Consider the following 23,597-nt stretch of genomic DNA (forward strand, 5'->3'; position numbering starts at 1 on the left):
GCTTAGGATAGTAATCCTAGCTACTCGGACTTTCCTCTTCCATGCATTGTAAAGCTCAAGGTCCTTGTGATGTTGTGCAGTGGTACCTTCCTCAAGTGGGGACATGGTTTGGTTTATGGTTTCCAGCATGTCTTGCTCTTCAAGGAGATACTACATCTTTCGGTGCCAAAGGTCATAATTCCTCTCATTCAGTTTATCTCCTTTCGTGAGGTCTGTTCTTCGTAGAAGCCATTAAACTGGAGACAATATATTCAAGGATGAGTTCAACTATTCTAGCATAAAACACAAAACAAGCAACAGCAATTCACACTAGCATAGTCAACCTATTGGATAAGCATTTAAACCAAAAGAGATGCTAACAAACATTCAATCAAATTCTCATGCAAACCCACATAGACTTATATACTAGTTTCATTTTGTGCTAGAAATATGATTAATAAGACCCATAATCAAAATCCTTTTACTAAAATAATAACACCCAATCATGTTTATGCTATGAGATGGTTCACACAGAATGCTTCTACCTCAGTAGCTCCCACTAGGCCCCATTAGGCCCTCAATGCCCAAAAATCACACAGAGTGTCGGGCTTCTAGTGTCCAGTAAGTTAGAAACACATTCTGAACTGGACAAACTCTTAGATGGATTTTGAGATTGTTTGATTTTGTTTTAAATAAAATAATATTATGATATAATATAATATTATAATATAATATACTATTTAGATAAGTTTCAAAACATTAAAACTCTATCTCCCTAGTTTTGTTTTTAGGACTCTTGTTTAATTCTTACCCTATAGGACTCTTCTGGATGTATAGATTCCAATCAAAGGGTTTTGGCAATTTGGCATATATATTAGGTAATTTAATTTACCATATGTGTTTAGTCCCACATTGGATGGAGCTAACGATTATATAGTTTATATATACATATATTGCTCCTAAGTGGGGTGTACGCCAGTAGAGAGCTAAGTGTGGATCACGCGCATGCATCGAGCTGGACCGAGTCGGGCGTGGTTGCGGTTGTGGTCCGTAGACCCTAGTCTAACCAGGCCATGGGGCATTATAATATTATATAAATAATATTAAATGTCTATGATGGGACTTGGGTCATGGGTCATGGATCCAGAAAACCCGTTTTTGGGTTTTGCTGTAGGGAGGTGACTGATCATACAGTCACAACTCTCTGAAAGTGACCTTACGTATAGTTATAGCTCTCTGAAGGTGTCCATGCGAGCCTATAAATAGAGATAAATTTCTGAACAAAAGTCTTACTCTGATTTTGGTGAAAAAAAATAGAAATTCGTATTCTAGAGTTAGAAAAATTTCCGTTTTTGTTTTCTTCATTCCTGTGTTGTGTACTACTTTTGTATCTCCTTAGCAAGTAGCATCTGTTGGAGTGCTGCCTTCAGATCTAGGAGTTGTTGTATCTTGGAGGTGAGAACGTCAAGGTCAAATCCAGTCTGCATAAAAGGGGGCGTTCAAATATCTTAAGGAAAAGTATTGTACGTACACCTCAACTCACCCTGTTCTAGTTCGTGCTGATTTTCCTTCGTTTCTTCTACTATATTCAAGTAAGTGATTCTGTCACATCCCCCCAGCCGGTACCCTAACTCGCATACCCGAGATTGTGATCCACAGCCCCGAAGATCAAGTATCGAGGAAATCATCCTCCCACATATACAATAACATAATCATAAAAAGGAAATAATCAAGGTTTAAATATTATAAACAAAGATTCAAATCAAGAAATGAATAAACAATATAATCAGAGTGTAGAAAATGATACCAAATATCCGAAGATATCAAAATACAGTAGAGAGAGAGGCGGAAACTCACTCCACAAATACAGCGGAACGTAGTATGTAAGTCTCAAAGGAACTAAGAAAGATAAACAAAACTAAGAGTCTTCTATCCTATAGATGACATCTTCAAAAATAGTGGACTTCATCAATACAACGGAGATGCTCCAACACCACGTTGCCTTTAATCGTAGTACGCATCTTGATCGCCTGGAGGGATCATCAGAGTAATCTTGATTGTTGCCAACACCTTGCGTGTAGTACACTTCATCGGCTTGACTTCATCATACTGTCTGTCATAGTAGTCAGTACCTGTAGAATAGTCTAACAAAAGATTGTACAAAAGGAATGAGTTTCGAAGAAACTTAGTAAGGTAGTTAATCCATAACAACATAAATAACATGTGGCAGAACATAACAAGATGCAATGCAATATGAAACAGATAATGTATGTATGCATCTAAACTCTATGTATGCTGGTCTCTATTGGCAAACATGCTTTAAGTTATAGCACCGTACTTCTTTAGGAAGGTCACACACACGGCTCATGTTGGTAGTGGGTCCGGCATCCCTCGGGACAATCCATGGCTGGGGGTTAAGTCACCGCTCTCTCACATCACCATTGGTCTAAGTACCGGCGCATGTCAAGGTCAAAGCCTAGCCAAATGCAAGTCTCCTACTCAGTTACATCAACTCAGGTCCAGATACTTCCATTCCTCGCCCCGGGCGATCCTTTCCGGTACCCTTTCCACTAGAGTTCTAATAGTCCCGGACTACGGACTCATCAACCCTATTGGTTCTCCACATATGGTAAACGGGAAGCTCTCATGTCCTCTCATGGGTTGGTTACCGGTCTTAAGCACCTATGAGCCCAAGTCTAGCCATATGCAACCCTCCAATAAATGGCCCCCACAACATGATTCCCGTCTTCTCACGGGTTGGTTACCGGTCTTGAGCGCCCGTGAATCACATTGCTACCATGGGTCGTTCGGTCTCAATACCCTTCCGATTCGGGTCTGACATAATCAGGGACATCCTAGCCAAACACTGCTAGACAGCCCTAGGTATGACATTCAATGATTCGGGAAAGCGTCGATGGGCATCTCCGGAAACATCCCATACTATTCCCGTAGTTGTCCAAGGATAGAAGTGTCAAAAAGACACCTCCCAATCCCAAACCATACTTAATCAAACACATTCTCAAATCAATCATGACATACACAACCAACAATTCATCATATAAAAGAGAATGTAAAAGCATAATCCGATCAAGCAATAATAAACAATTCATATAAGCATGAATAATGAAAAAGAATACATAAACAAGTGCTATTGTACTTACAGTAGTATACCAGAAGTATAAATTACAACAACAGTAAACAAACTCATAGTTTCATAAAGTAGAAACTAGAGAGTATGCAATCTATGTAATTAAGGAAATAACTGTCCTTACCTTATATAACTCGCAAAGGAATCTTAGGGAATCAAGTAAGACCTTGACTAAACCTGAGAAGAAAGTCCTCAACAAGTGTATACAACATATTAGGAAAGATATCAAAACAATCAAAACAGACCAAAAATGAGGTTACTGTACTCATTGGTCGATTGGATTGGTCTACTGCCCCAGTCGACCAACCGAGACAGTGGCCTTCAAGAATCAGAATTTTGGGAAAATAGAACCGAATTTGGTGGTTCAAAAGGGTACAAAATCAGGGGGGAACTACAATGGCAGCATACTACTATATAGAGGACATCAAAACACTAATCGAATCAAGTTTTCAAGTTACAAATTAGGAACCAAAAAGTTACCCTAATTAGGTTAATCATGGATCATGAAGAAAGTATGGTATGATCAAGGATAAAGAACTAGAGGTTGATAGGTTACAAATCTTGTAAAGAAAACACATTGATTGACTACTAATATGATCAAATAAAATAGATCCAAGATACTAGGGTTTCAACCTTTATGGCTCTCATGAAAAGGTTGTGATCACATGATGAAAGGGAATAAATTGTTTGGTCAAAAACAACAAGAAAATCATTCAATGATCAAGTTTAGATTAACATAAATATTGCCCATGAGGTTTCCCTTGCATGGGAGGTTACCAAGAGTTTCCAGAAAGATCATACAAGGGTTAGGGTTTCAAGAAAATATTTGGCTAGGGTTAAGATCATGACGATGATCATAGATCTCAAAGAATAGAATGAGATCATGGAAGAGATGGTTGCAAGAATGCAGCATCTCCTTCCTGATCTCAATCAAGAACAAGATTAAAGAAAAGAAATTCAAAGATGGAGAAGAAAAAGAGAGTGTAGATATACCTTTGATGCAGGAGGAGGAGGAGATTCCTTGAGTTCTTGCGAGATATCAACCAAGGATGCAAGGAAATTGATTGGAATGGAGCTCTAACTCGTTCTAGAGGCTTAGGAGGAAGAGGAGGCGGAGTAATCCCGAGATTTAGACTTAAATTGAGTAGCCACAACCTAATTAGCAAAACAAAACCAATTGGTCGATTGGATTGGTCGACTGGTCCAGTCGACCAATGAGTCGACCAATTAGGACAGCAAGTTCAAACTGTGGATTTGAAGGCTCAGATCAAGTCCAAACATAACAGGGTTTTGCACACACCTAAAGTGACTTACCTAATAGGTAGAAATGCCTTCGAACCAATACAGAGAGCACTCCAAGTCCATCAACTAATCCGATCTTCAACCGGATGCAGTTTCCATAAATGGAACACTAACATCAACACTCATGGATTTCAATCCAGCCACCAAGTCTTCTACTGAAATGGCCCAAAGCTGACTTCTTGCCTTACTTCGGGTTGTCGGACCTACAAACAACAGGGTTTCCAGGTCAAGGTTAGGGCTGGGTTTCACAGATTCTAACATAAAGTATACTTTATATATATATATATATATATATATATATATATATATATTCTCCTTGATTATGTTATTGGTCTGTCTATATTGTGCCTCTGATCTTCTGGTTCTAACAATCTTAAGGTATTTGAATCAATATAAGACATGGCCAGTGACAAGGAGACACCCGCTGTTGATTCAATGGCCTCTGGAAAAAATCCTCCTGATAGTGTTGTTCCAAACACACAAGATGTCATCCCAGTCCTGCAAACCAATGATTCCGTTCCTACAAGTGTCATCCCACCAGTGCATGTATTGAGGTCTTCTATGGACCACATGCGGATTATGTCAAAATTTGACAAGATAGACCAATTCGTTGGTCAAAATTTTAAAAGGTGGAAACAAATGATGTTGTTCGCTCTGACCCAAATAGGGGTCATTTTTGCTTTGACAGAGCCAAAGCCAGCACAAACAGAGAATCCAGAACTCGAGGCAAAGAGAATGGCATGGGTTCAAGCTGATTATCAGTGTAAGAACCAGATTCTGAATGCTCTTTCTCTGAACCTGTATAATGTGTATTGTACGTTTGAGTATGCCTATATGATTTGGGATGCTCTCTCGAAGAAATACACATTAGAGGATGCAGGCAGTGGTAAATATGTTGTGGCAAATTTCCTAAATTTCATCATGAACGATGATGAGGAAATTTCTCCACAGATTAACAAATATCAAGTTCTGATTGGCAAGTTAGCCAAGGAAAGAATGATTATGCCGGATGCTTTTGTTACTCACTCTCGATTTGAGAAGCTTCCTAACTCTTGGAATACTTTTAAGTTGAATATGAAATACAAGAGGAAGGAGTGGACTTTTGAACAGGTTGTTGTTCGAATAAAAATTGAAGAGAGGAATAGAGCAAAGGACAAGAAAGAAAAGGGCAGTGGAGTTCAGAAAGTCAAGGCAAATCTTATGGAAATCGGAAAGCAGTCAAACCTCAAGAGAGGTCTTCGAGTGAGGAAGGATAAAGACTTCAAGAAGAAGAATAGGAGTTGCTTTACTTGTGTTAAACCAGGTCATTACAAGAAGGACTATCGCGTTAAGAGGAAGGTTGAAAAAACCAAGATTAATCTCATTGAGGAAGACATCTTTACAGCGATGATCACAGAAATTAATTTAGTTGAAAAACCAAGAAACTAGGTCATCGATACTGGGGCAATGAGACATATTTGCAATGATCATAACATGTTCTCAAAGTAAACTCCAATTATTTCTGGAGATAAAGTCTTCATGGGAAATTCAGATTCCTCTTTTGTAGTCGGCAAGGGCCAAGTGACTTTGAAGCTTACATCTGGGAAGACTTTGGTTTTGGACAATGTGCTTCATGTACTAGAGATTAAGAGGAACTTGGTGTAAGGGTCTCTTCTGAACAAGGCTGGGATGAAATTGTCTTTTGAATCTGATAAATTAATTATTACTAGAAATAATGTATTTGTGGGCAAGGGATATTTGAATGAGGGGCTATTTGTACTCAGTATTCATGATTCAATAAATGATAAGCATGTTTCTGTTTACTTTGTTGAGTTGTATGACTTATGGCATGCTAGATTAGGTCATTGTAGTACACCTTACATTAAGAAAATGTGTAAGATTTGCTTAATTGAAGGAAATCTAAAACCTTCTTTAAATAAGTGTCAAACATGCGTTGAGGCTAAATTTACAAAGAAACCTCATAAGTTAGTAAATAGAAAAAGTGAATTACTTGCTTTGATACACAGTGATCTATGTGATTTTAAATCTTTTGAGTCTAGAGGTGGAAAAAAAATATATGGTTACTTTCATTGATGATTTTTCACCATATACTATGGTATATTTGATCCACTCTAAGGATGAAGCATCTAATGCTTTTATTTCATACAAAACAGAAGTTGAGAACCAACTAGGAAAGAGGATTAAAAGACTTAGAACCGATAGAGGTTCAGAGTATTTTAATCTGTCTAGTTTTCTTGAGAGTAATGGAATAATACATGAGACAACAACGCCATATCAACCAGAATCCAATGGAATAGCTGAAAGAAAAAACAGAACTTTAAAGGAAATGATGAATTCATTACTTATTAGTTCTGGTTTGTCTTTTGATATGTGGGGGGAAGCTATGCTAACATCTTGTTTCATTCTAAATCGTATACCTCACAAAAGTACTGGTATGATTCCCTATGAACTATGGTTTAATAGAAAACCCAATCTTAAATATTTAAGAATTTGGGGTTGTTTGGCTAAGGTAGCAATACCTGAACCAAAGAAAAGGAAAGTAGGACCAAAGACTTTCGATTGCGAATTTATTGGGTATGCAAAACGTAGTTCAGCATATAGATTTATGGTTCTTAAAACCTTAGATGGCATATGTGAAGAAGGGGACATAACAGAATCTAGGGATGCAGAATTTTTTGAGAATATCTTACCTTTTAAGTTACCTTCGATACAAGAAAAGGGAGTTAGTGGTGAGTCTGGTCAAAGAAAGGAATTGGCAACAGAGGTTGCTAGTGATCAAATAGAAAATGATGATCGCTTATCAAGTGATGAAGGTTCGAGCAACCTTCATAGAAGTAAAAGACAAAGGACCTCTAAACACTTTGGAAATGATTGGATAGTCTATTCAATAGATGATAATCCAACATGGCTGGCTTATCTAATAGATAAGGATCCTTTTTCATATAGGGAAGCAGTGACATCAACATATGTTGTTTTCTAGAAAGAAGCCATCAAAAGTGAGTTGGACTCAATCATTTCCAATCACACTTGGGAGTTGGTTGATCTCCCTCGAGGTTCTAAAATCTTAGACACTAAGTGGATATCCCGCAAGAAATTAAAGGCGGATGGATCACTTGATAAGTATAAGGCAAGACTAGTAGTTAAAGGCTTTAAACAGAAGCAAAACATTGATTACTTTGATACTTTTGCTCCAGTAGCAAGAATCACCGTTGTAAGGATAATGATAGCTCTTGCATCCATTTACAAGTTGGTTATCCACCAAATGGATGTAAAGACAACTTTCCTAAATGGTGAATTAGAGAAAGAAATCTATATAAGACAACCTGAAGGTTGTGTAGTACCTAGCCAAGAGCAGAAGGTATGCAAGCTCAAAAAATCATTATATGGTTTGAAACAAGCGCCCAAATAGTGGCACAAAAAGCTAGATACGGTACTTCTAGCTAATGGCTTTTTGGTAAATGATGTGGAAAGATGTTTATACAGTAGGTTCCATCAAGGTAAAGGTGTGTTTATCTTGGTATATGTAGATGACATGCTCATAATGGGAACAAATTTGGACATAGTGCAACAAACTAACAAACTTTTATTGTCAAAATTTGACACAAAAAACATGGGTGAAGCGGATGTTATTCTTGGAATCAAGATTATCCGAAAGAATGAGGAGATAATATTATCTCAAGCACTCTATGTTGAGAACTTGCTCAAGAAGTATAATTATTGGGAGATCCGGTCAAGACACCATTTGAAACAACTTGTCATCTTAAGACCGGATATTGCTTTAGCAGTTGGGAGGTTGACTCAATATACTCACAATCTTGGATTACAACATTGGACTGCCATTAATAGATTATTGCGGTATCTAAAGGGAATAGTGATTTATAGTCTATGTTACAGTGGGAATCCTGCTGTGTTAGAGGGGTATTGCGATGCAAATTGGATCTCCAATACCAATGAGTCATTAGCAACTAGTGGATATGTATTCACACTTGGCGGTGGAGCAATATCCTGGAAATCTGTTAAGCAATCTTGTGGCACAAGCTCCACAATGAAAGCTGAATTCGTTGCCTTAGAGAAGGTAGGGACCAAAGCAGAATGGCTTCGGAGTTTTATGGCTGATATTCCGTTATGGCACAAACCAATGCCCTCAATATCACTTCACTGTGATAACATAGCAACAATAGCTAAGGCTAAAAACCGTGTATATAATGGAAAAATGAGACATATTCGGTTGAGACACAATTTGGTTAGGCAATACATAAGTGAAGGAACAATAACTATCGATTTCGTAAAGTCTGAAAAGAACTTAGCGGACATGTTCACAAAGGCATTGCCAACTTCATTAATTAATGAAGCATCTAAAGGAATGAGCGTGAGGCCTGTGTCGAAGGTCTTGTGATGGACACCCAACCTATGTGAAGAGGTTTTAATCCTGAATTAGGTTCAAAGGGTAAAAACGAAGTCACGAGGGGACCTGTTTAGTACTACTATTGTTTTACTCATTCTGGTTAGATGGTAAAGTAGTATCACCACAATGTAAGAGGTTGAGCAGTGGGCTCTTAATTAGCCAAATCCTACGAAATGTGGGGGTGTGTTAACTGTGGTGCACATCGGGCTAACCTAAGTGAGTGTAGAGGGTGTGGCCGCCCTCGATAAGAGTTTTAAGGCGAACTCTTTAAACAATCATGAGACCAAGATAGGGGATAGGGCCTAGAATGTCCCATTGATATAATTCAGGAGATACAGACGTCGACTAGAGGGACATGGATGGTGAGCTAGCCAACTATGATGAAGAGGAAGGGTTCAAGAAGTCTGACTTCAACCATACTCTATAGCGTAGTTCATCAGACCTAGTGTAGGTTCAAGTCCAGAAGACACCTCCAACAATGTGTCCTACTAAGTCAAAATTTATACAGCACTTCTTCGTTTTACTGATATTTTGAAACTTGTGGGGGATTGTTGGATTTTGTTTTAAAATAAAATAATATTATAATATAATATAATATACTATTTAGATAAGTTTCAAAACATTAAAACTCTATCTCCCTAGTTTTGTTTTTAGGACTCTTGTTTAATTCTTACCCTATAGGACTCTTCTGGATGTATAGATTCCAATCAAAGGGTTTTGGCAATTTGGCATATATATTAGGTAATTTAATTTACCATATGTGTTTAGTCCCACATTGGATGGAGCTAATGATTATATAGTTTATATATACATGTATAGCTCCTAAGTGGGGTGTATGCCGGTAGAGAGCTAAGTGTGGATCACGCGCATGCACCGAGCTGGACCGAGTTGGGCGTGGTTGCGGTTGTGGTCCGTAGACCCTAGTCTAACCAGGCCATGGGGCATTATAATATTATATAAATAATATTAAATGTCTATGATGGGACTTGGGTCGTGGGTCGTGGGTCGTGGGTCGTGGATCGTGGATCCGAAAACCCCGTTTTTGGGTTTTGTTGTAGGGAGGTGACTGATCATACAGTCACAACTCTCTGAAAGTGACCTTACGTATAGTTATAGCTCTCTGAAGGTGTCCATGCGAGCCTATAAATAGAGGTAAATTTATGACCAAAAGTCTTACTCTGATTTTGGTGAAAAAAAATAGAAATCCGTATTCTAGAGTTAGAAAATTTTCCGTTTTTGTTTTCTTCATTCCTGTGTTGTGTACTACTTTCGTATCTCCTTAGCAAGTAGCATATGTTGGAGTGCTGCCTTCAGATCTAGGAGTTGTTGTATCTTGGAGGTGAGAACGTCAAGGTCAAATCTAGTCTACATAAAAGGGGGCGTTCAAATACCTTAAGGAAAAGTGTTGTACATACACCTCAACTCACCCTGTTCGAGTTCATGTTGATTTTCCTTCGTTTCTTCTACTACATTCAGGTAAGTGATTTTGACATAAAGTATACTTTATATATTTGTTTCTCCTTGATTCTATTATTGGTCTGTCTATACTATGCCTCTGGTCTTCTGGTTCTAACAGAGACGGATCGCCGTTTGATAATCCGTCTGAGACAGATTTTAAGGCGGCTCGCCGTCTGGGAGTCTGTCTTCCCAAATGGATTTCTTTTCCCTTTGAACGAATTTTAGTTCCACAGAACAGGAAAAAAATGATTTTTCTCCAAAATCATCCAAAAATATGCATGGAAAAAATCAAATAAACATTGAACAAAAACATTCATCATAGATCATCAATTCATGCAATTTTTGCATAAGGGAAATCAAAAAAAAAAAATCCTCCCATTTGGATCCGAACAAAAATTAGTGTTTCACAAAACCCTATCAATTCTCCATGGGTTTTCATTAAACCTTGGATTCTCCAAAGTGGGTTTCTATAATCCCTTGATCCTCCCATTGGAATCATTCAAGAAACACAAACAATTGGAAGGAACTGAGAATCATGAGAACCTAGGCTCTGAAGCCAATGTAGGTAAAATTCCATATATCTCTATTCGATAATAAAAGGAGAAAGATCCTTACCAGGATTTGCTTTCCCAAAAATATAGAATATCTAGCAGCGGAAGTAATTTGGATCACGTCCTCATTCCTCCATGATCCCATCACCGGTTTGATTCCACAATCACGAGGAGAGGGAATGAATTCCACAACCCAAATGCCATGTGGAATGATGGTATTGAGATCCAAAGCAAGGAGAAGAAAATCCTTGAATAATTTCTCCTTCCTGGGTTTCTTGGGAGAGGGAGAGAGAGAAAGGGAGCCGCCTTTTTCAGCAAAATCTCACGCTTGAATAATCAATCACACTAGTGATGCGGTGGTTACCAAAATATATAACCCTATATTTTGTAACGACCCTAAAAGTGATTATCCAGTTTTTCCCTTGGGCATATGATTTATTAATAATTAATAAATCCCAACAAGAATGATTAGAAACACCAAAGGGAAAGCAGAAGAAACCCTAACAAAAGTTTTTATAATTGATCTAATGAAAAACTCAAACCACACAAAAACCAAAGTAACCAGAATTACTTGGAGGAGAGTTGAAAGGCACTCCACCTTACTACAAGGATTGAAAATAGATCATCAAAAATAATTAGAAGGCAAAGTACACTCAAGTATGGTAGCAAGAACAAGTAGAATAGGAACTTATTCCTATTCTCCATTAAATGACACCAATTTTTTTTTTTTTTTTTTTTTTTTGGTAATCCATTAAATGACACCAATTGAGGTGCTTGGAAATGAATCCAACTAGCAAATATTGGATGGTGCCTGCAACCTTGTAGTTATTGGCATTTGGCAACAATGATTCTCATATTGAATGCTAATAATCCCTACAATGAAAGAAGTAAACAAAACCCATGTAGTAGAGGTAAATGTATTCATTGAAGAATGTGCAATTGGGAAGAACTTCGCAATCACTTAAATAGCGATGAATCAGTAACCCAGACATTCCCACATACTCACAAATTCATCAGTAAAAGTAAGCAAGGTTGGATATGTTTAGAATATTTTTTTACTACATGGATTTTGAATTGCTTAATGGTACTACAGGGCCTCAACACCGCTTCACTTAAAGTGCATTCTTGGTGGCTATCGACAAGTAGAGTGCAATATACAATGAGAAGTGCATGGCACACCTTGCTGGGGCAGAGTTCTACGGTTGAGTAGGCTTCCTTGATTTGGTTCCCAACTCATAAGCCTTGTTATACATGACTAGCAATGAAATAGTGTTTGCAAACTAGAATTTCTTTGGCCCATATGGGGGGTTGATGTTCCTCTCATGCGTCCTCTCTATGACTTGGCGCTATAGTCAAAGGATCATCTCTTTTTTACATGCTCTCTATCAACCTAGATTTGGAAGGCGATCATGCATATTAACGGCTTCGCCCATGAAATGCTACCTTCATGGCTTGATGAGTGATATGGAGAAAATATGATCGAACCGGGTTCATACTTGGTTTGATCCTCGACCCCGGTCAAGACAGAAGGAATCGACTCGCTCCCGAGCGAACCGGATCCATAAGGTGGCTTGCTGAGGAAGAAAACTTATTCAGCTACAAGCATGCCCTAATCCAACTTATGGATTAGGTTAATTACCCTAATGAAGGCAGACCCAAATTGACGGCTGCTGCTAATCATTATCGAAGGGATAATCATCGCATAACCTAGAGGTTATCTCAGGAGTCCTCTACTAGTCCAAACTAGTAGAAGTCTATCGCTCAATGGATCTAACTATTAAGATCCAACGACTACCCGAAGAAGGCTCGAGTGCATCCAACAAAGGAGATTCGAAGGTACACTGTATATAAACCTCACTGCCATACGAGGTGAGAGACTGAGATTCACATACACACTGGTAGACGTAAACTATCAGGGGCTTACGATCTAGATCACCTTTCCCAGTTCTTCATTCCTTAGCTCTGTGCTTCTAGCAGAGCCGTTTGTGATTAAGTTCATCAACTGACTTAGCCTTCGAAGGTGGACTCCCGACCCCCGCGGTTGGGCCACATCTGACGCTTTAATTTTGCAGGTCATCACGAGGAGATCTAAGGGCTGAGCAGATTTTGGACGCATCAATGAGTTAATGGTTGGAGACTCATTTTCAAGGTAACTCTTTAATGGCCCAAGTTCAGAAATTTAGTTTCGTTGTAATGATATATAGGATCTGAGAAGCGTGGAATTTAATCATCTTTCACAATGAGAGGCATCGTGCTTGTGCAGTGCCAAACCACATCCTTTTTAACACTCAAACATGTTATGGGAATCTAAGTTAGTAAGTTGAAGACTCGCTTTAGGATACCCTTAAGATTTTTCCCAGACTAGCTGGCCTTCAGCATTTTCTCTTTCCCCCTGGTGAGGGGAGGGGACACAGGACGTTTGCAGCTCTCCTTATGACCATCTCCTCTCTTTGAGAAATCTCTTGAGGGCTGGCTTCATGAGATACATTGACAAGAATCTCATCCTCCCCTATTGCCAACTGGTCGGTTTCCCTTTTCACTTCCTAGATAATCTCATCCAGGGTTTTCAACTCAAAATCAAGGGGAATCTTGGCCACAGGGCTGGGAAGCCCGATAGGCGGAATGGACGGACCGGCCTCAGTGCCCTTGGACTTTTCACGCGCTAGCTTGGCTGCGATCTGCGCCGTCATATAACACTGGAGGAGAGCTTCTCTATTCAGGGACATATCAGGAACTACAAATGACTAAAACTTTTCAGTACTAAAAGAAGAGACAAAGATACCGACTCTCTAATAAAGCTCTAAGGAGGGGAGACCAGGGGGTTCACTAGTCAACTTCCCAGAGCAATAAGGAAGCTTCAAAGTCCATCTCTCGGCCATGAACTGCCCCCCCCCCCTCAAAAAGGTTATAACAATGCTTCTCCCTTTTGTTCAACGAAGGTATGATCAACTTTTTTATGTCACTTTTGGAAATGAAGAGCCAAGTGGAAAAAGCACACTCTAAAGGAATTCTACAAGCGATGTACCTGTCTTTCCATCTCTTATACCTGTTGGAAAGGGTGTCATCCTCCAAAATCATGAGCTTGAGGGTGGAGGTACCCCGCTTACTGAAGCTATACCATCCCATTCACCCTAAAGCTCTTAGGGAGGAAACCCATCTACAAACATTCAAGTTGTATTCTACCCCAAGGCTCTAACAGCATCCCATGAAACCTATGAGATATCTCCATCCATTCGGGACTAGCATCCCAAGGTTAAGGCCATAATACTCTAGGGCCTGCTTGACAAAGGGAAGGAGGGAAGGCGAGGAAGCCTCAAACCCCCCCCCCCCAACATGGAATCAAAATAAAGAGGGATTTCTCCCTCTCTTAACAAGTTTGCCCTTTCCTGAAAGCCATTTTCATCAGCAAAACATGATGAGGATTGAGAAGACTAGGGTTAAAAAGAGGTCCTGATCTGGAATCAAAAGTGCCATGCTTGATGGTAGAAGAAATTCGGGACAGGGCCTCATAGGCCATTTCCTCTTTGCCAAGACAACCAGAGGTAACTTTCTTACACTGCGACACTATTGGCGCACCAGATGAACCAGTGGCAATGTCAGGTGAGGAGGATGGAGAGGGGAGACTACCTGTACTATTTAAGGTGTCTTCTTTATCTTCCACTTCTTCCCAGAAGTTTGGTGAGTTCCTAGTGCTAGATTTGGCGAACGGATTGGTTTTCCTTGTTGTTTTCCTACCCATTGCACTATCTAAGATCAAGAGAAACTTACAAAAAGGAGAAGGTCTACGAACTTCTGCAGTACGCTGATTCAAGCAGGAAGTTGTAGATTTTGCAAAATGAGCAATGAAAAGAAAAGTTACAAGGATTCAACTTATAAGGGTTTTTGGAGCCAAAAGCAATGTTTGAGATTCTTTTAGATTAAAGATCCTCGTGCTTCCGCTTCGGCTTCAAAGGGAAGTTATTATCAACAAGACACGTGGCGGAGGAGTAGATGTGTTGAGTGACATGCACATCATTAAGGATGACATGATTAATTGGCATAACTGTAAGATAACATTAGCTTTAAAGGCACAAACTTATCCAAACCTTGGAACTCACCAAGAAGATATTTTGCTGCTTCCTAAGAAGTTGTTTCAACTTACTAGACACCTCACAGCTTCGGAAACATTGGAGTTCGGGCGAAGTATTCTTCATGGCAAGATGTCGCCATAAAGACTAGTGGGCTAATGTTATCAACATTTCCAACCACAATCTCTAAACCGGAATAAGCCAATTAAACCAGAGCCAGGGTTCAAGCTTGGGCAAGGGCAGTTCAATAGGTGCTTCTCGGATAAGGCGCTTCTCAGGGATCTTCCTCTTAGAGAATTAATGTAATGAATGCCAAGTCAATGACACACAGCTACCCTCTTGTGACTTCTTGGTAAAGGTGGGGAGAGTAAGGAATTCGATATAATACTTATTCAATATTCATTTCAGCATTTAATGCACTAAGGATCCTTGATATCCTGCTGCAGATTTAGAAGCTTATGACTCACTCAAAGCTCTCCTCAAGCCCCTAACTGGCACCTCATTTCTCCCCCCCAATTGAGGATTGTTGTCACGTTAGTATCAGTGTGACGCTAACCTATGATTCATCAATAAGATCTTCCGATGGCAGGATTATCTGACAATTTAGCTTATCTCTCATGCATCGTCTATGTCACATCCACCCAGCCGGTACCCTACCTGGCATACCTGAGTGTGTGATCAACAGCCCCAAAGATCAAGTATCGAGGAAACCAACCTCCCACATATACAATAACATAATCACGAATGAGATATAATCAAAGTAACATTATGTAAACAAAAAGATCAAGATAAGAAGAAGAGAATGACAACATAATCAAAGTGCGGAAAGAAATGATACCAATATAATAATCAATGCCGAACAATCATATGTAGAGTGTGCCAAAAATCACTCCACATAACACAGCGGAAAGTAGATCGAAAGTCAAAAAGAAGATTACAACCGATTCCCAAAAGAAAGGAAAGAAAAGAAGTAATCAAACTAAACTAAGGTCTCTTCTAACTTATAAAGAGTATCTTCATAAACATAAACTTTAGAAATCAAGCACAGTCGCTTCCACTCCAAAGTAGGGCTAATCCTGGTATGCAGCATGATCGACAAGGAATCTTCACCATTATCTTCGTAACAGCTAGCACCTTGGGAGTAGTATGCATCATCGGCTTGTGCTTCATAGTATTGGCTATCATACTCATCAGTACCTATAGAATAATCTAACAAAGATATTTTTAAAAAGGAGTGAGTTCAAAAGAACTCAGCAAGGCAAGTTATTCCATAACAACACAAATCACATGATAGCAAAACATAGCAAATGCAATATGATATAAAACAGACAATGCATGTATGAATCTAACTCTATGTATGCTGGTCTCTACTGGCAGACATGCTTTAAGTCATAGCACCATACTTCTTTGGGTAGGTCTCAAATCACTCTCTCTCAACCATCTCGGTATCTTGGGTTCTCTGGTGGTAATTGGGTCCTGCATCCCTCTCAGACATTCCTTGGCTGGGGTTTAGGTCACTGCTCTCTCACATCACCATTGGTCTAAGTATTGGCGCATGTCAAGGTCAAACCTAGCCAAATGCAAGTCATCTACTTGGTTATATAAAGTCAGAGTTAGATACTTCCATTCCTCCCCTCTCGGGATCCTTTCCGGTATCTTTCTCACTAGAGTCAGCGTATCCTATGGCTACAACCAACTCGGACTACGGACTCATCAACCCTATTGGTCATCCACAAATAGTAAACAGGAAGCTCTAATGTCCTCTCACGGATATAACTCACCGGTCTCGAGCGCCCATAAGCCCAAGTCTACTAAATGCAACCCTACCAATGAATGGCCCCCACAATGTGATTCATGTCCTCTCACGGATATAACTCACCGGTCTTGAGCGCCCACAAGCCCATATTGCTACCACGGGTTACTCGGTCTCAATACCCTTCCGAATTGGGTCTAATATAACAGGAACATCCTAGCCAAACACCGCTAGACCAGCCCTAGGTATGACATACAATAATCCGGGAAAGAGTCAAAGGGCACCATCGGAAATGTCCCATACCACTTCCACTAATGTCCAAGGACAGAAATGACAAAAGGACATTCCCCAATCCCAAATCATACCTAAACAATCACCTTCCCAAGTCAGTCATAACATACACAACTGATATTCCAACATATAGAAAGATCAAGATATAAACATGATCAATCAAATATGTAAATGTCAACAGTAAGTATCCATACATGATCAAAGTAATATAAAGAATATATGAACAAGGTCCTACTATACTTGTAGTACTTACAACAGTAACATCATATTAAGAAAATATAAGAATACTAGTAAAACTAAGATTCACGCAATCTATGTTAATATGGTAACAATTGTCCTTACCTTAATTAGATTCGAAGAAAATCTGGAGGAACAAGAGATCAAGTCCAAAGTTAGCAAATAAACCCTAGACAAGCATAAATACAACATTAGGAAAAAGCCCTAGAAGATTGGAGGTCAAACAGATCAAATCGGACGAAGAAAACAATGATGTTCATGCCTGGCTGGCTGACTGGTCCAGTCGACCAAGTGAATAGTACTCGTAGCCAAAAACTGAATTTTGATCCAAAACTCATCTTCCGGCATTTGAAACACTCCAAAATTTCAAAGGAACCTTAGGAACAATAATCTAATACTAACTAGCATAGATTAGACACCAAACAATGATCAAAACTATGACTTTCTATTTTGAAAAACATGACTTTCTAATTTGATCAAAACATGGTTTTCAATGAAACAACCATGGATGTAAAGGAGAATGAAGGGTTCACTCAAGAGGATCATTAGCAAAGGATCATAGATGAATACTAACATAAAATCAGATCAAATATGCTAGAGAAATCAATTTAGAAGAATGATCATGGCTTCATGAAGAAATCATATGAATCATGGCTAGAATCAAGTATGAAGATCATAGCATTAATGGAATGAATGGAGATTCATTCTCATCATTGGAAACTGTAGAAGAGGTGTTTGCAAGGTTGCAATACCTTCTTCATAATCACAGTAGTAAGAACTTGATCATGCAAGAGTAAATCAATAAGAAATACAAGAGATTACTAACCTTGAAGATGAACAAGAGATGAAGAACTTGAGATCTTGCAAGAAGTTCTTCACTAACGCCAAGGAGAGGCTTTGAGAGAGGCTTCCCATGTTCTCTAAGGGTTTTAGAAACAAAAGACGCTAAGAAACACAAAGTTCTAATATATAGAGCACCAAAAGACCTAAACAGAAGATTTTCCCAGATTCTGTCAATAGCTGGCAACCTGGCTGGTCGACTGGCCAGTCGACCAAGTTAGGACAGCATGGCTTAGACAAGGAAATGAAGTCCCAAATCACTTCAAATTCAAGTGGGCTTCACCCAACTCAACAAATGACTTACCTTGCACAATGGAATTTCTTCAAACCATGTCCAAAAGTGCTTTAGGTCCATCAACTAAACTCTCCTTCATCAAGGTGTAGTTTCTTCTCAAACATAGCTAAAGCTTCCAAGTATGGAGCACCATCATCAATCTCCATGGGTTCCGGTCGAACACCATGTCTTCTATTGATATGGCCCATAGTTTCCTTCTTCCTTCACTTCGGGTCTTCAGACCTACAACAACAAGGTTTCCGGGTCAAGGTTAGGGATGGATTTCATAGTATAGGAGTCATCTCCACCCTCCATCTGATCAGATGCGCATCTAAGAACAGTAAGGCGTTCACTACCCCCCCCCCTCCATTGATATGGACCAGCTATATAACCCATCACTATGCTTGAACAACGGTAAGACTTGAATTCTCCAGCTATTACTCTCCTACAATTATTCCTGAAGAACATTCTCTCCTTGAGCATTTATTCCTCAAGAGGAGTCCCTGGTTTTCTTACCTGAATTGACCTAATCATTGGAGGTGGCTTCTCGTCCCCAGAGGTGGCCCACTATCACCATTGTTTTGGTCTCAGGAACCAGGTCCAGATCAGGAATGAACCAAGGAGCTAAGAGTACATTTTTCACCTCAACAGCTTTCAAAGTAGGTGACTCCCTTAGATTCATTAGTTCCTGTTAGTTCCCAAGTTAATCTTTACCCTTCAGGTAAAGCCAGCATAGGGGATATCACACTTGTTTGTTGGATTATAAAGATCAAAGTTTAATTAACCTAGGCCAAATTTCTAAGAATAGGAATATAAGTTACTGGTGATGATACAATTTAATAAAGTATTCGCTACCTAGTGCATGTTACCAAAACAAAACTACCTAGTGCAATGTGCATGAGATATTTAAGAAGGAACTCAAGTGCGTAATCAATTTATACAACTAGCAACAACGGTTTAAAAAATATTTATATTTAAATTATTTTTATAACACATATTTACTTATTGTATGTCTAGTCATCTTTTCTAGAAAATAATTATGTATACTTGGGCCTGTTAATGAACATGTAATGGACCATAAGGGGCTTGCAATAACTAATTACATGTCCCAAGGACTTCTCTTTAAATATTAAGAAGCATAAGGCCTTATACACAATTATGTAAAGTTGTATAAACATTTTTTTGGGCAAATTACATAATAGACCCCTTAGATCTACAAACATTAATAGTAAAGGAGTATTTGTAATTGATTTTTTTTAGGGATAGTAGATGTAATTGATTGCAAATTCAGGAGGTGCATTAGTGTATATGAAATTTGTCCCCTTTCTTTTGGGACATTGTCAATCAATCATAGTGACTGGGGCCGACTGTCACATCCACCCAGCCGGTACCCCATCGGGCATACCCGGGTATGTGATCCACAGCCCCAAGGATCAAGTATCGAGCAACCATGCCTCCCACATACGCGATAATACACTCATGAACAATAATAATCAAGGTAAAAGCATATAATAAAGGAATCATGAATAAGATAAAACAGATAATCAGAGTGCGAAATAAAGATGGTACCAAGTGTATAAAGATAATTCAAAAAGAGAGAGAAAGAGAGTGATCAAAAGTCACTTCCCCAAGGGCAGCGGAAAGTAGATCATTCAAGTTAAGGTTACAAAACTAACTTCTAAAGAGTATATCAAGAAAGTTAAATTATAGATCCAATCTTAAGAAAAATTCAAAATGTAACACTAAACAAATGTTTCTTCAATCACATATAGTATGTCCTCATAACTATAAATATCAGAAGTCCAGCACAACTGCTCCCACACCAATGTCGAGCTAATCCTAATGTGAAGCATAATCCTCTTCGGTACCCTCACCGAGATCTTCATAGTAGCCACTACCCTGAGGGTAGTATGACTCATCATAGGGCGCCTCGAAGGATGTGCCATCAGTCTCTTCAAAACCTGTGGAATAATCTAACAAAACAAATGCACAAAAAGGAATGAGTTCAAAAGAACTCAACAAGGCAGTTAATCCATAATACATAAACCATATGATATAAGGCATAACATGATGCAAAATGATATGAGACAAATGATGCAAATATGATTCTAACTCTACATATGCTAGTCTCTAGGGTAGACATGCTTTAAGTCATAGCACCATACTTCCTTGGGTAGGTCTCAAATCACTCTTCCCTCAACCATCTCGGTATCTTGGGTTCTCCGGTGGGAATTGGGTCCTGCATCCCTCGGGACAATCCATGGCTAGGGTTTAGGTCACCACTCTCTCACATCACCATTGGTATAAGTATTGGCACATGTCACGGTAAAGCCTAGCCCAATGCAAGTCATCTACTCATTCATATCATGTCAGATCCAGATACGTCCATTCCTTGCCCCGGGCGATCCTTTCCGGTATCCTTCACACTAGAGTCACGGATATTACTCACTGGACTCATCAACCCCATTGGTCATCCACAAATAATGGCCCCTTTCAAGTATCCGTAATATGATTTATGTCCTCTCACGGGTTGGTTACCGGTCTTGAGCGCCCATCAAACCATACCACTACCACGGGTCGTTCGGTCTCAAAACCCTTCCGATTTGGGTTTGATACGACAGGGACATCCTAGCCATGCATCTAGACAAGTCCTATGTATGTCATCCAATAATTCAGGAAAGCGTCGATGGACACCTTCGGAGAACATCCCATACTATTCCCTCCGATGTCCAAGGACAGAAACGTCAATAGGACATAATCCCAAATCATACTTAGGCAATCACATGCTCAATTTCATCACATCATACATGATTGACATATCATCATATAAAAAGAGATACAATGTAACACGATTGATCACATATGTCATTATCAAAATAAGTAAGCATGGTAACTCAAAATGATATATAGCATGGTACTACTATTACGAAAGGTATACAATAGTCATATGATATCTAACATATTACTAGGAAAGTAAATCTACCACATTTCAAACATAGCGGCGAGATTCACATAATTCATGTAATTATGACCATAACCGTCCTTACCTTAATCGAATCGAAAATAATAGCAAGTACCACTTAGAATAGTCCCCAACTTAGTGCTTGAACCCTAGACAACATATATGCAACATTAGAGAAGGAAAAAATCAAGTCGGAGATCAAACAGAGCAAAACGAGCAAGTATAGAGTTGTTGTCCTCATCTGATTGACTAGCTGGTTGACTGACTCAGTCAACCAAGATAAATAGTAATGGGCTGAATAGTGAATTTGGCCCGAAACCGATCTTCCGGAGCTCGAATCGATTCGAAACTTGGAGGGAATGATGGTAACAGTATAAGAACACTATACAACAAGTATTAACATGATCTAATGGTCTAATTAGGGATACCCGAATTGAAACCCTATGCTCTATATGCTAAACATCAAGAATTGAATTGGAAATTGTTGCAATGGCAAGGAATGATGGGGAATTTGCTAAGGAAGTGATAAGAACTAGATTAGAATCATAAACAAATAGTAAATCGGACCTAGCATACATCTACACATCAGTTTAGATCAAAGAATAAGTTGACATGAAAGGAATCAATTAAATGCAATGCTAGTCATTGTAATGGAAGCATAGCATAGCAAGAATGGGAGGAGAACAATGGAAATGAAAGGGGAAACACATGACCAAGTGTTTGCAAGGTTGTAGCACTTTAGCCATGGTCTCAATTGCAAGAAAGAGTAGAGGAATGAGTAGAATAGAGGATGAGAGAGAGAAATCATACCTTGAGGAAGCAATATAGATGGAATGCAATGATTGAGACCAAGAATCTTCACCAACTTCAAGGAAGGGCTTTGGGAAGGTCACTCCTCGTTCTCTGGAGTCCCAATGATTAGAATAGGGTTCTATTCACGAGGTCCCAATAAGTAGGCTTAAAATAATCAAGAATTTTGTGATTTTTGCATTTATTAATCTGCTGGTCGACTGGTCAGTCGACCAAGCCTGAACAGCAACTTCAGACAGGGATTTGGAAGGCCAAACATATCCAAATTGAGTTGGGTTTTCTCCTTTCTCCTACAAGTCAATCAACAAGTCTAGATTATAGAATTACCTTCAGAACGAGATCGGAGATGCATCAGCACTTCAACTAAGCTTCCCCCTTTCTAGGTGCAGTTTCTCACTGAACACTGACAATGCATCCAAGTAAGGGGCATCACTGTCAATATCCATAAGCTCTGAGTCATACACCGAATCTTCAACTATGAGGGCCCACAAGTCTCTTCTTCCACTACTCCGGGTCTTCGGACCTACAAACAACAAGGGATCTGGGTCGGGTCAAGGTTAGGATAGGGCTGGATTTCACACCGACAGCACCCCCGAGGGGGAAATGGGGAGAGGGAAGGTATAGTAGGGCAGAGGTTTGAACCCATGACATTCTTGGACTTAATGCCTTTAGAAGGAAGGCTTCCACAAGTGTGCTAGCAACACATCCACAAGTTGCATAGACTTATCTACAACTATATAATTATATTAAATTTAAATAGAACATGTACATAGATAATTAAGTAATTGATTATGTCCACCCATTTAGCTGTTAATAATCAATTCCCTTTTATATTTTGCTCCTTCAATGCACAATCAAATTAGGACTTTTAAATTGAACCAGGTCAGGAAAGGAAAATCTACACGCTCTAAAACTCTATTGGACAGCCGTTAACTCTATATAAAGAGAACATGGTTAATTATATATATACATATTTTCGTTAATTAACATATAGTTGATATACTAAATTACTGTTGCAAACCCAATGATATTTATCTGTATCCGAACTGTGTTTCTATCTTGGGGAAATTGGTGGTGGAAAAAAGTTATCAAGCATCCAAATTGTGTTTCTATCTTTGGGAAATATGTGGTGGAAGAAAGTTATCAAGTTCTGGAAGTTCTTAGTTACACTTGATTCTTTAAGTGCTACCATGAAGTTTTTCGCTTGGAATGTGGGGGTATCAATGGTAACTTTACACAGTGATGCCTGGGGAAAATTTTAAAGAAACACAAGCCTGACCTAGTTTTCTTGAGTGAAACCAAATGTCAGGACCATCAAATGTTAGTACATCGGAAGAGGAAATCTTTTAATGGGTTTTACTTGGTGGGACATGAGGCTTAAAGGGAGGATTGGTCCTCTTAGCATCGTCAGGTTTTCCAACTCAGTTGATTCACTTTGATCCCTCGGCCTTTATGATCCGATGTGAGATGAAGGATTGTCCCTTTGTGGTTGTGTTCATTTATGCCTCCCCCCCTAATTA

This window comes from Hakea prostrata, chromosome 3, assembly GCF_041222555.1.
Source record: "Hakea prostrata isolate BN-2017 chromosome 3, UWA_Hpros_2, whole genome shotgun sequence".
NCBI lineage: Eukaryota > Viridiplantae > Streptophyta > Magnoliopsida > Proteales > Proteaceae > Hakea > Hakea prostrata.